This window comes from Gorilla gorilla, chromosome 3 (assembly GCF_029281585.2).
Source record: "Gorilla gorilla gorilla isolate KB3781 chromosome 3, NHGRI_mGorGor1-v2.1_pri, whole genome shotgun sequence".
Taxonomy (NCBI): Eukaryota; Metazoa; Chordata; class Mammalia; order Primates; family Hominidae; genus Gorilla; species Gorilla gorilla.
Genome location: NC_073227.2, coordinates 15,889,254 through 15,904,108, shown reverse-complemented (window position 1 = coordinate 15,904,108; position 14,855 = coordinate 15,889,254). Strand labels below are relative to the sequence as shown.

Below are 14,855 nucleotides of genomic sequence, written 5' to 3'. Positions count from 1 at the left end.
AAGTCAGGATTTCTATTTTATAGAAAAGGAAACTGAGGCACAGAGATGAGGAATGACTTTCCTTCACACAGCTAGTGAAGGAAAACACCAGATCTCAAACCTAGGCCTAAGCCACTTTCCTACTCTGCTACTCTCACCAGTGGCTTCATCTCCTTGGGTCTAACCAAACTACTTGGCTCAGTACATGTATTAGTCATTTCCATACTGCTATGAAGAAATACTAGAGACTGGGCAATTTATAAAGAAAAGAGTTTTAATGGACTCACAGTTCCATATGGCTGGGGAGGTCTCACAATCATGGTGAAAGATGAATGAGGAGCAAAGGCACATCTTACATGGTGGCAAGCAAGAAAGTATGTGCAGAACTGCCCTTTACAAAACCATCTGATCTCATGAGACTTATTCACTATCATGAGAACACCATGGGAAAGGCCCGCCCCCATGATTCAATTACCTCCCACCAGATCCCTCCCACAACACATGGGGATTATAGGAGCTACAATTCAAGATGAGATTTGGGTGGGGACACAGTCAAACCATATCATTCCACTTCTGGTCCTTCCCAAATCTCATGTCTTCACATTTCAAAACCAATCATGCCTTCCCAACAGTCCCCAAAAATCTTGACTTGTTTCAGCATTAACTCAAAAGTCCACAGTCCAAACTGTCATGTAAGATGAGTCAAGTCCCTTCTGCCTATGAGCCTGTACGATCAAAAGTTAGTTAGTTACTTCCTAGATACAATGGGGGTACAGGCACTGGTTAAATACACCCATTCCAAATGGGAGAAATTGGCCAAAATGAAGGGCCTACAGGCCTCATGCAAGTCCAAAATCCAGTGGGACAGTCAAATCTTAAAGCTCCAAATGATCTACTTTGACTCCATGTCACACATCCAGGTCACACTGATGCAAGAGGTGGGTTCCCACAGTCTTGGGCAGCTCTGGTCCTGTGGCTTTGCAGGGTACAGCTCTCCTCCTGGCTGCTTTCACAGGCTGGCGTTAAGTGTCTATGGCTTTTCCAGGTGCAAGGTGCAAGCTGTTGGTGAATCTACCATTCTGGGGTCTGGAGGACAGTGGCCCTCTTCTCACAGCTCCCAAGGCAGTGTCCCAGTGGGGACTGTGTGGGGGCTCCCACCCACCATTTCCCTTCTGCAACTGCCCTAGCAGAGGTTCTCCATGAGGACCCTGCCCCTGCAGCACACCTCTCTCTGGACATCCAGGTGTTTCCATACATCCTCTGAAATCTAGGTGGAGGTTCCCAAACCTAAATTCCTAACTTCTGTGCATGCAAAGGCTCAGCACCATGTGGAAGCCACCAAGGCTTGGGGTTTGCATCCTCTGAAGCAATGGCCTGAGCTATATGTTGCCTCCTTTTAGCCATGGCTGGGATGCAGGGCACCAAGTCCTGAGACTGCACAAAGCAGCAATGCCCTAGGCCTGGCCCAGGAAACCATTTTTCCCTCCTAGTCCTCTGGGTCTGTGATGGGAGGCATGAAGGTCTCTGACATGCCCTGGAGACATTGTTCCCATTGTGTTGCTGATTAACATTGGGCTCCACATTACTTATGCAAATTTCTGCAGTGGGCTTGAATTTCTCCCCAGAAAATGGGTTTTTCTTTTCTTCTGCATCTTCAGGCTGCAAATATTACAAAGTTTTATGCTTTGCTTCCTCCTGAATACCTTGCTGCTTAGAAATGTCTTCCTCCAGATATCCTAAATCATCTCTCTCAAATTCTAAATTCCACAGGTCTCTAGGGCAGGGGCAAAATGCCACCAGTCTCTTTGCATAGCAAGAGTGACCTCTACTCCAGTTCCCAACAAGTTTCTCATCTCCATCTGAGACCACCTCAGCCTGGACTTTTCGGTCAAAACCATTCAACAAGTCACTAAGAAGCTCCAAACTTTCCCACATCTTCCTGTCTTCATCTGAGCCCTCCAAACTGTTCTAGCATCTGCCTGTTACTCAGTTCCTAAGTTACTTCCACATTTTTGGGTATCTTAATAGCAGTGCCCCCACTCTACTGGCACCAACTTACTGTATCAGTCCATTTTTATACTGCTATGAAGAAATTCCTGAGACTAGGTAATTTATAAAGAAAAAGAGGTTTCATGAACTCACAGATCCACATGGCTGGAGAGGCCTCACAATCATGGCACAAGGTAAAGGAGGAGCAAAGGCATGTTTTACATTAGGGCAGACAAGGGAGCGTGTGCAGGGGAATTGCCCTTTATAAAACCATCAGTTCTCGTGAGAACGGCATGGGAAAACCCGCCCCCATGATTTAATTGCCTCGGATCGCGTTCCTCCCACAACATGTGGGGATTATGGGAGCTACAATTCAAGCTGAGATTTGGGTGGGGACACAGCCAAACCATATCAGTAAAAAATTATATTCATATAAACATAACATTGCAAAAGTTTTTAATGGCTTAAAAATTTTAGAATCAAACCATGGACAAAGCACAGATGCTTTCCTTGTATTCAGTAAAGAGGATGTGCTTGTGAGGTAGCTGATGGAAGTCAGGAGTCGGGGTATGGAGTAAAGAGAAAGAATTGGCAATGTGCTAACCAACTCATTTTTCACAATGGGAGTCCACAGGCATGCTTTCAACGTGATGAAATAAGAAATAGAGTTTATTATCATCCCCATTATATTATGATGATTATATCTTGTTAGTGTTGTTATACTGACTTTATAAAGTTAATGGGGGCAGATCTAGATTTTGAATGGCTGGAGCCTATATAACTTGGGGTTTCTCTTTAAAGAACATGAGTACATATTGCAAATTCGAAATTAGGTCCAGAACACTGGAAGGAGCCTGAGAAATTAAAGGTCCTGAAGCTGAAACTACTTTCTATTTACAGTCAGTCTACCTCTAGTTTCAATTAGAAACCAAATGAAGAAAACTAAAAAAAATGTAGGAGGTAAGGGAATGTAGATTATAGAGCAAGTTCCTTTTCAATGTAAAGAATAAGTAAATAATATCAAAAAAGTACGTATATATAATTATCAAAGCACACAGATATGAACATATAAAACTGGATGATAAACAATCAGAAAAAAATAATAGCAGAAACAGTTGAATGGTACTTCTGCTGCAAGACTCATCTGCAGGTGGTGTAGTGGCAATGGGGAGATTTTATTTTTCACTTCGTCCCATTCAGAACTGCTGTGGGAAAAACTCCCCTCCATCCTCTTAAGGGCCTGGCTGAGTTCCACAATTAAACTGACAGAAGATAGGCTAACACAAGTTTTGTATGGCCTGGGAAACTTCATAAAGAAACAGAGACCCACAGAAGCAGTTATAGTCAGTTACAAGATTGAACAAAGAATAGCAAACTGTGAACATGTGATAAAGCGAAGCGTCCTGGGCTAGGGTGGTTAATTGGGTAAAGTAGCCAGGATGGCAAGGGTTAGTTTAACAAAGCTTGTTTGTACAGAATTCCTTCAGCCTCGGCCGAGTGCAGTGGCTCACGCCTGTAATCCCAGCACTTTGGGAGGCCAAGACAGGCGGATCACGAGATCAGGAGGTCGAGACCATCCTGGCTAACATAGTGAAACCCCGTCTCTACTAAACAAAATACAAAAAATTAGCCAGGCATGGTGGCAGGCGCCTGCAGTCCCAGCTACTCGGGAGGCTGAGGCAGGAGAATGGTGTGAACCCAGGAGGCGGAGCTTGCAGTGAGCCGAGATCACACCACTGCACTCCAGCCTGGGCGACAAAGCGAGACGCGAGACTCCTTCTCAAAAAAAAAAAAAAAAAAAAGAATTCCTTCAGCTTCACCTATCTTGTCCTTCATGATAAGAATTTTGCCTCTTCTCTAGTGTAGGGAGGACATTTTTCACATGGGAATCTCATCTTCTGCTTTTAAGTTTTGGAGTCAAGAGGGCAGTGTTTGAGATGTCTAGATGTTGGGTTCAAAGAATCTCCAACTGGAGTGGGACAGGCAGTGACCATCTGGCAGGTTTCCCTGGTTTGCTGTTTGCATGTTGAAATGGTTGTTCATGTATGAGCTGTTACAGTGACTTCTCTGAAGTCTCTATTAAAGTGTCCAGTTTCAGCTTACAGGAATTCCAGAAAAGGATAGTTTTAACTTTTAGTGATTCCAAGTCAGAAGGGTGGGAGAAAATTGGAAATAGTAGTTTGGATACTAATAGCCAGATACTGGAGGAAACTAGAAGAATTTAGAATCTAGTCACTATTAGAGATAAATAAAATCCTCAAAAACAATGAGTAGGACTAATGTATCCATCTAATAATGGATACTGTATAGTTTTCTTCTGAAATATAATTTTTTCTCTCCAAAATTGAGACACCCAGGTGGGAGGGGGGTCCCTGGAAAAATTCCAACTGGCCTGTGCACTGGGAATGTGCACTGGGGTGAAGCCACAGAAGTTCATGCCCTTTGCAGCGGGGAGGAGCCTGGCCCCTCCTCTTCCTGTTTGGGACCTGGGATTCAAGCTGCGAGGTGGGAAGTACACAAGAGAAACTCTGGCCGTACACAAGAGAAACTCTGGCTGTACATGAGAGAAACTCTGGCCTTACAGAGAGTCCCTGTTTCCCCCTTTTTTTTGTTTTCACCCAATAAAACCCTGCCCTGCTCACCCTTCAATTTGTCTGCAAACTTAAATTTTCACGGCCATGTGGTAAGATCCCCTGTCTTTAGCTGAACTAAGGAGAAGTCCTGCAACATAGTCACCACATTTTTACCAAAGGTAATCAACATAAAGCTGATTTGTTAGTCAAATAATGTATTCTCATTAAACTTGGCCTGATTATTTACATAAGTGCAGCAAGAATAGTGATGGATCATTTAGGCTTTTTAAAAAGTCTACTTTGCTGGAATCTCAGATTGTACATTTAAAAGCCTCTAAAGGACAGGAAGCCAAGTCCAGGACTTAGCATTAGACTTCATCTGTGATACCTGTAGATTTGGTGAATTCCTCTCTTCTTGAGGTTCCGAAAATATCCTGAGGGCTTGGGGCCTGTCAAAAAGTGACATTCCTTACTCAGCTATAAAGCCAAGAGCCTTTTAAAGCCAGGTACCACGCCAGCTTTTCCAAGAAAGCTTTATAAGCATTGGCTCCATAAAGTCAACCTTAGTTCCTTAAAGTTATCTAGTCATATCTGGAAATGTGATATTCCAGTCAAAGCCTTAATAATATAACCTATATTTCCAATTATGTCCTGTTATAATGAGAACAGATTCTTACTGAACTCATGTAGGCAACCACATTGCCATGAAAATAAGAATACTCACTGTCAGTTTCTAAATTTGGGAAGGATCTGGTAGGAAAAAAAGATAAATGTCTCTTTTATGTTTACTAAGGTATGCCTTACTAACTTGCTATAAGCTATACATTGTTAAGAGAAAAAAAGAAAACTTTTGTTAAATCTGTAAAGCATGATGTTAAAGAATCATCAGTGTTTTAGACAAAAGTCATAAAAAGTTATCTTCATCAGTTTGTTTAGTCCCATGTAATTAACTCTTATTCTGCTGGATTTTGTGATAGTACTTTCAAGAACCCATCGGTTTCTTCATTGGAGTTCTGGAAATTCTTACCCCATCTGGCTATACGGTCTTAAAGTTACTAGAAAACTGTGTTTTAGAGTACTTGTCAGGGGCTTTTTCTATGACTCTGTTTGAAACAGTAGCAACTTTAGACAGTAGCTGATTGTAAATGCCTTCAGGAAGAATCAAAATAAACAATAGCTGTCTGTGAATAACGAAAGACTCAAAATGGCCATGGTTAAGGATCTGATAAGAGTTCACTAAAATGATGATTAAATTGACAAGGAATTTGGTTATTCCTATGACATACAACATTTTAACATGCTAACTAGAATCATTGCTGGTAATGTATTAGAACATATCACATTTCCAGGAATTTTATATAATTTTTAGAACACATATATTAATGATATACATTCATATAAATATAACATGAAGGTTAAATATCATTTTGACTATGTTTCCATATACTTTAATATATCAAATAAGCGTAATTCGTTTACTATCTTCCTTAGTGTAAGGAGAGAAAACAACTCTTTTGTAATCCTCCAGATACCCATCTGAAAAATTCTAAAGTTTGCTCAAAGTCAAATAGATTTTATTTAGAATTTGGTTTTGGAAAGTTTATCAAAAATGTCAAAAAGTTAAAATAATTAATTAAAACACGATCGTAGATCGTGAAATAATACCAAAGTGATAAAAGATTTCAGAGGCAAATACAGAAAGTTACATCATTATTAAAAAAAAAAAAAAACTTTAGCTTTGTTCATATTGAGAAAACTTAGTTTACTTAAGTAATCAAAGACAATAAAGACAATATGGGAGGGAGCCAAGATGGCCGAATAGGAACAGCTCCGGTCTACAGCTCCCAGCGTGAGCAATGCAGAAGACGGGTGATTTCTGCATTTCCATCTGAGGTACCAGGTTCATCTCACTAGGGAGTGCCAGACAGTGGGTGCAGGACAGTGGGTGCACTGCACCGTGCACGACCCGAAGCAGGGCGAGGCATTGCGTCACTCGGGAAGTGCAAGGGGTCAGGGAGTTCCCTTTCCCAGTCAAAGAAAGGGGTGATAGACGGCACCTGGAAAATCGGGTCACTCCCACCCTAATACTGCACTTTTCCAATGGGCTTAAAAAACCGCGCACCAGGAGATTATATCCTGCACCTGGTTCAGAGCGCCCTATGCCCACAGAGTCTCGCTGATTGCTAGCACAGCAGTCTGAGATCAAACTGCAAGGTGGCAGCCAGGCAGGGGGAGGGGCGCCTGCCATTGCCCAGGCTTGCTTAGGTGAACAAAGCAGCTGGGAAGCTCGAACGGGGTGGAGCCCACCACAGCTCAAGGAGGCCTGCCTGCCTCTGTAGGCTCCACCTCTGAGGGCAGGGCACAAACAAAAGACAGCAGTAACCTCTGCAGACTTAAATGTCCCTGTCTGACAGCTTTGAAGAGACCAGTGGTTCTCCCAGCACACAGCTGGAGATCTGAAAACGGGAAGACTGCCTCCTCAAGTGGGTCCCTGTCCCCCGAGCAGCCTAACTGGGAGGCACCCCCAGTAGGGGCAGACTGACACCTCACACGGCCGGGTACTCCTCTGAGACAAAACTTCCAGAGGAAAGATCAGGCAGCAGCATTTGCGGTTCACGAAAATCCACTGTTCTACAGCCACCGCTGCTGATACCCAGGCAAACAGGGTCTGGAGTGGACCTCTAGCAAACTCCAACAGACCTGCAGCTGAGGGTCCTGTCTGTTAGAAGGAAAACTAACAAACAGAAAGGACATCCACACCAAAAACCCATCTGTACATCACCATCATCAAAGACCAAAAGTAGATAAAACCACAAAGATGGGGAAAAAATAGAGCAGAAAAACTGGAAACTCTAAAAAGCAGAGCGCCTCTCCTCCAAAGGGACACAGTTCCTCACCAGCAACAGAACAAAGCTGGATGGAGAATGACTTCCACGACGTGAGAGAAGAAGGCTTCAGACGATCAAACTACTCCGAGCTACAGGAGGAAATTCAAACCAATGGCAAAGAAGTTAAAAACTTTGAAAAAAATTAGACGAATGGATAACTAGAATAACCAATGCAGAGAAGTCCTTAAAGGACCTGATGAAGCTGAAAGCCAAGGCTCAAGAACTACGTAAAGAATTCAGAAGCCTCAGGAGCCGATGCAGTCAACTGGAAGAAAGGGTATCAGTGATGAAAGATGAAATGAATGAAATGAAGCGAGAAGGGAAGTTTAGAGAAAAAAGAATAAAAAGAAACGAACAAAGCCTCCAAGAAATATAGGACTATCTGAAAAGACCAAATCTATGTCTGACTGGTGTACCTGAAAGTGAAGGGGAGAATAGAACCAAGCTGGAAAACACTCTGAAGGATATTATCCAGGAGAACCTCCCCAATCTAGCAAGGCAGGCCAACATTCAATTCAGGAAATACAGACAACGCCACAAAGATACTCCTCGAGAAAAGCAGCTCCAACACACATAATTGTCAGATTCACCAATGTTGAAATGAAGGAAAAAATGTTAAGGGCAGCCAGAGAGAAAGGTCGGGTTACCCACAAAGGGAAGCCCATCAGACTAACAGGTGATTGCTCGGCAGAAACTCTACAAGCCAGAAGAGAGTGGGGGCCAATATCCAACATTCCTAAAGGAAAGAATTTTCAACCCAGAATTTCATATCCAGCCAAACTAAGATTCATAAGTGAAGGAGAAATAAAATACTTTACAGACAAGCAAATGCTGAGAGATTGTGTCCACCAGGCCTGCCCTAAAAGAGCTCCTGAATGAAGCACTAAACATGGAAAGGAACAACTGGTACCAGCCACTGCAACAACATGCCAAATTGTAAAAACCATCAAGGCTAGGAAGAAACTGCATCAACTAATGAGCAAAGTAACCAGCTAACATCATAATGACAGAAACAAATTCACACATAACAATATTAACTTTAAATGTAAATGGACTAAATGCTCCAATTAAAAGACAGAGACTCGCAAACTGGATAAAGAGTCAAGACCCATCAGTGTGCTGTATTCAGGAAACCCATCTCATGCGCAGAGACACACATAGGCTCAAAATAAAGCAAATGGAAAACAAAAAAAGGCAGGGGTTGCAATCCTAGTCTCTGATAAAACAGAATTTAAACCAACAAAGATCAAAAGAGACAAAGAAGGCCATTACATAATGGTAAAGGGATCAGTTCAACAAGAAGAGCTAACTATCCTGAATATATATGCACCCAATACAAGAGCACCAAGATTCATAAAGCAAGTGCTGAGTGACCTACAAAGAGACTTAGACTCCCACATCATAATAATGGGAGACTTAAACACCCCACTGTCAACATTAGACAGATCAATGAGACAAAAAGTTAACAAGGATACCCAGGAATTGAACTCAGCTCTGCGCCAAGCAGACCTAATAGATATCTACAGAACTCTCCACCCCAAATCAACAGAATATACATTTTTTTCAGCACCACACCACACCTATTCCAAAATTGACCACATAGTTGGAAGTAAAGCTCTCCTCAGCAAATGTAAAAGAACAGAAATTATAACAAACTGTCTCTCAGACCACAGTGCAATCAAACTAGAACTCAGGATTAAGAAACTCACACAAAACCGCTCAACTACATGGAAACTGAACAACCTGCTCCTGAATGACTACTGGGTACATAACAAAATGAAGGCAGAAATAAAGATGTTCTTTGAAACCAACGAGAACAAAGACACAACATACCAGAATCTCTGGGATGCATTCAAAGCAGTGTGTAGAGGGAAATTTATAGCACTAAATGCCCACAAGAGAAAGCAGGAAAGATCCAAAATTGACACCCTAACATCACAATTAAAAGAACTAGAAAAGCAAGAGCAAACACATTCAAAAGCTAGTAGAAGGCAAGAAATAACTAAAATCAGAGCAGAACTGAAGGAAATAGAGACACAAAAAACCCTTCAAAAAATTATTGAATCCAGGAGCTGGTTTTTTGAAAGGATCAACAAAATTGATAGACTGCTAGCAAGACTAATAAAGAAGAAAAGAGAGAAGAATCAAATAGACCCAATAAAAAATGATAAAGGGGATATCACCACCGATCCCACAGAAATACAAACTACCATCAGAGAATACTACAAACACCTCTACACAAATAAACTAGAAAATCTAGAAGAAATGGATAAATTCCTTGACACATACACCCTCCTAACACTAAACCAGGAAGAAGTTGAATCTCTGAATAGACCAATAACAGGCTCTGAAATTGTGGCAATACTCAATAGCTCACCAACCAAAAAGAGTTCAGGACCAGATGGATTCACAGCTGAATTCTACCAGAGGTACAAGAAGGAGCTGGTACCATTCCTTCTGAAATGATTCCCATCAATAGAAAAAGAGGGAATCCTCCCTAACTCATTTTATGAGGCCAGCATCATCCTGATACCAAAGCCAGGCACAGACACAACCAAAAAAGAGAATTTTAGACCAATATCCTTGATGAACATTGATGCAAAAGTCCTCAATAAAATACTGGCAAACCGAATGCAGCAGCACATCAAAAAGCTTATCCACCATGATCAAGTGGGCTTCATCCCTGGGATGCAAGGCTGGTTCAACATACACAAATCAATAAATGTAATCCAGCATATAAACAGAACCAAAGACAAAAACCACATGATTATCTCAATAGATGCAGAAAAGGCCTTTGACAAAATTCAACAACCTTCATGCTAAAAACTCTCAATAAATTCGGTATTGATGGGACGTATCTCAAAATAATAAGAGCTATCTATGACAAACCCACAGCCAATATCATGCTGAATGGGCAAAAACTGGAAGCATTCCCTTTGAAAACTGGCACAAGACAGGGATGCCCTCTCTCACCACTCCTATTCAACATAGTGTTGGAAGTTCTGGCCAGGGCAATTAGGCAGGAGAAGGAAATAAAGTGTATTCAATTAGGAAAAGAGGAAGTCAAATTGTCCCTGTTTGCAGATGACACGATTGTATATCTAGAAAACCCCATTGTCTCAGCCCAAAATCTCCTTAAGCTGATAAGCAACTTCAGCAAAGTCTCAGGATACAAAATCAGTGTACAAAAATCACAAGCATTCTTATACACCAATAACAAACAGAGAGCCAAATCATGAGTGAACTCCCATTCACAATTGCTTCAAAGAGAATAAAATACCTAGGAATCCAACTTACAAGGGATGTGAAGGACCTCTTCAAGGAGAACTACAAACCACTGCTCAATGAAATAAAAGAAGATACAAACAAATGGAAGAACATTCCATGCTCATGGGTAGGAAGAATCAATATCGTGAAAATGGCCATACTGCCCAAGGTAATTTATAGATTCAATGCCATCCCCATCAAGCTACCAATGACTTTCTTCACTGAATTGGAAAAAACTACTTTAAAGTTCATATGGAATCAAAAAAGAGCCCACATCGCCAAGTCAATCCTAAGCCAAAAGAACAAAGCTGGAGGCATCACACTACCTGACTTCAAACTATACTACAAGGCTACAGTAACCAAAACAGCATGATACTGGTACCAAAACAGAGACATAGATCAATGGAACAGAACAGAGCCCTTAGAAATAATGCCGCATATCTACAACCATCTGATCTTTGACAAACCTGAGAAAAATAAGCAATGGGGAAAGGATTCCCTATTTAATAAATGGTGCTGGGAAAACTGGCTAGCCATATGGAGAAAGCTGAAACTGGATCCCTTCCTTACACCTTATACAAAAATTAATTCAAGATGGATTAAAGACTTAAATGTTAGACGTAAAACCATGAAAACCCTAGAAGAAAACCTAGGCAATACCATTCAGGACATAGGCATGGGCAAGGATTTCATGTCTAAAACACCAAAAGCAATGGCAACAGAAGCCAAAATTGACAAATGGGATCTAATTAAATGAAAGAGCTTCTGCACAGCAAAAGAAACTACCATCAGAGTGAACAGGCAACCTACAAAATGGGAGAAAATTTTTGCAACCTACTTATCTGACAAAGGGCTAATATCCAGAATCTATAATGAACTCAAACAAATTTACAAGAAAAAAACAAACAACCTCATCAAAAACTGGGCAAAGGATATGAACAGACACTTCTCAAAAGGAGACATTTATGCAGCCAAAAGACACATGAAAAAATGCTCATCATCACTGGCCATCAGAGAAATGCAAATCAAAACCACAATGAGATACCATCTCACACCAGTTAGAATGGCAATCATTAAAAAGTCAGGAAACAACAGGTGCTGGAGAGGATGTGGAGAAATAGGAACACTTTTACACTGTCGGTGGGACTGTAAACTAGTTCAACCATTGTGGAAGTGAGTGTGGCGATTCCTCAGGGTTCTAGAACTAGAAATGCCATTTGACCCAGCCATCCCATTACTGGGTATATACCCAAAGGACTATAAATCTTGCTGCTATAAAGACACATGCACACGTATGTTTCTTGCGGCACTCTTCACAATAGCAAAGACTTGGAACCAACCCAGATGTCCAACAACGATAGACTGGATTAAGAAAATATGGCACATCCACACCATGGAATACTATGCAGCCATAAAAAATGATGAGCTCATGCTAAATGACGTGCATTATGGGTGCGAAATGTGCTAAATGGGTGCAGTACACCAACATGGCACATGTATACATATGTAACAAATCTGCACATTGTGCACATGTACCCTAAAACTTAAAGTCTAATAATATTGCTAGTTTAATTAAATCAGCAAACTTTAAGTAGGTTTTTATTTACCAAAGATTATCTAAAACCACATGAACTTGAAAAACACTTAGGTTAGTTTCTCTTTTTCTGAGATAACAATTTATCTAAGTTTTTTTTTCTTTTAAGCCAAATCTTCACATAGGTACCAATAGGACAGTTACTTAGGATGAGAGTTCTCTTAAAAAAAATACTTTTAGATACAAAAGTCCAAATTTTCAAAGGTATACCTACTTCAGTTTTGAGTCAAAACTGATCATCTTTTTATGGTTTAATCATGGATAAAAGAGGCATCCATAAAGAGGGTACAAAAGTCCCACCCCCACCCCAGATCCAAAGTTTCCTCCAAGGATACCTAAGAAAGTAAAGACCCTCATTGTTAACAGGGCAACAAAGGCTGAGACAGTCATGACAAACTCTCCTGAGAGCTGGCACAGTTCATACAAAGAGACACTTTTTTCAGAATCCTGGAGAGCTGGCTAACTGCTGGGCACAAGCCCAACAGCTTGGGCCCCAGGCTGATAGAAACCAAAGAGCACATTTTCACTGATTACAAAGCCAAGCTCTTATGACTTCAAAGAAGATGAAGGAGAGTCTGATGCAGGACAGGTGAGCCTCCAAATTGGGGATCAACCTGAGAGGGTTGTTGGCTTCACCCAGGAACGAACTCAAGGGTGAGCCAGTGGTGACAGAAAGCAGTGTTTATGGAGCCAGTGTTGCTCCTTGCAGAGCAGGGCTAACCCATAAGCAGTGTGCCCAGAGTCAGCAATGTATAAGCTGTTGGCAGCTGTATTTATACCCACTTTTAATTATATGCTAATTAAGAGGTGGATTATTCAGACCATTCTGGAAAAGGGGCAGAGAGCGTCCAGAACCATATATGGTAACTTCCAGGCCATTGCTATGGCCCATTGCCATGGTATGTGTAAACTGTCACGGCACCCATGGGAATGTCTTTATGCTAATGAGTAGTGAGGGCAACTACAGGTCACTTTCATGGCCATCTGCTTATTTTTGCTGGCTTCTTCACTGCATTCTGTTTCAACCATATCCTTTCAAACCAGATCAGCGGGGTCATGACCAGAAAACAAGCCCTGCTAGCCTCCTGCCTCAAATCTAATTAATTATAATTTTCTTCCTTATGACAACCCACACAAAAGACAGAGATAAGAAAAACAAGGACTTCCTGGGAGGCTGTGGATCAATTACCAATGGACACCCAGAAGCAAATTCACAAGACTCACAATTCAAAGAACCAATTTTTTACAATTTTTTTTTCCTGTCAGTTGAATTTGGGAAGGAAGGAACAAGCAAAAATTTTTACCTTCTTCTTTCAACTGGACACTATGGACGGAAATCCAGGAAAGCTGACCTTGGTAAGAATTCCTACTTTCTTCCATCGTTTATTAGGCCCCTCAAGATCCCATCTGCAGGCTCCAAAGTGAGTCGGAAGGTGCTCAGCCTTTTAGGACAGAAACTGTTGGGACAGAAGAATACTACTTCACCCTTTTAGGGTCCCAGGAGGGTCCAAGAATTACATTGACATAACACAGATTAACAGGAGCAAAGCACAACACAAGTTTTACATAGCATAGGAGCCTCATAAAGAAATAAAGACACAAAGAAGCTGTCAGAGTCAGTTAATTCTTTACCAGATTTGACAAAGAATTATAAACTGTAAACATGTGATCAGGCAAAGGGTCTTGGGCTAGGGTGGTTAACTGGATAGAGAAGTAGCCGGCATGACAAGTGTTAGTTGAACAAGGCTTGTTTGTACAAAATTCGTTCCACTTCAACTTTCTTGTCCTTGATGATAAGAACCTTGCTTTTTCTCTAGTGTAGGGAGGACATCTTTCACATGGGAATTTCATCTTCTGCTTTTACGAAAATGAAGTTCAGACTGATCTCTTTGCACCTGCTGTTTTTCAAGTGCCTTTAACTGAAATAGTCAACCTACCAAAATAGCATATTTTAGCCCCTTCAGGAAGGTTGATTTTGTTTATTTTCATGCATTGCTTTTATAATTATAAAAGCTCATTTTATCATTATATAAAAGGAGACCTGGGAACACCAGCCTTCTTCCCTCCACATACAGGAACTGCAGACACTGCAGATAAAACAGAGCCAGAATGCGTTGCTGCCAGCTGGACCTTTGACCCAAACCCCAGTGTGACTGTCTCCAGTGCTCACTCAACTGCAACGCATCAATGAAGGTCACTTTCTGTCCAGATCATGGAGTCTACATGAAAAGAATCAATGCAATCCTATTTTTTTTTTTTTTACTGCTTTCTCTCTGTCAATTCTTGGATCAAAGAAAAACAGCAGACCCTGATGGTGCCCAGCTCAGACCCCCTCTGAAGCCTTTTACCAGCCCTGTGCATCCAGCCCAGCCCCTGTATGCCCTGCTGCTAAGTTTCCCCTGAGCACTGGGGCCTTCCCTGGAGAGCATGAACAACTTGGCAACTCATTCTCAGCCCTTCCCATCCCCCCTAAGCCACAGCCAGTGACTGACCATTGTGGGAATACAAAAGCCCAGCACCTGTGCCTTGGAGAGGACAAACTCTGAGATATCATCTCTGCTTCAG

General features: G+C 41.5%; 1 pseudogene; it reads left to right on the top strand.

Moving 5' to 3' along the window:
- The first annotated feature begins 13,375 nt into the window (after nt 1-13,375).
- LOC101135746 (uncharacterized protein encoded by LINC01587-like) lies at nt 13,376-14,481 on the top strand (annotated as a pseudogene).
- Nucleotides 14,482-14,855: the final 374 nt, after the last annotated feature.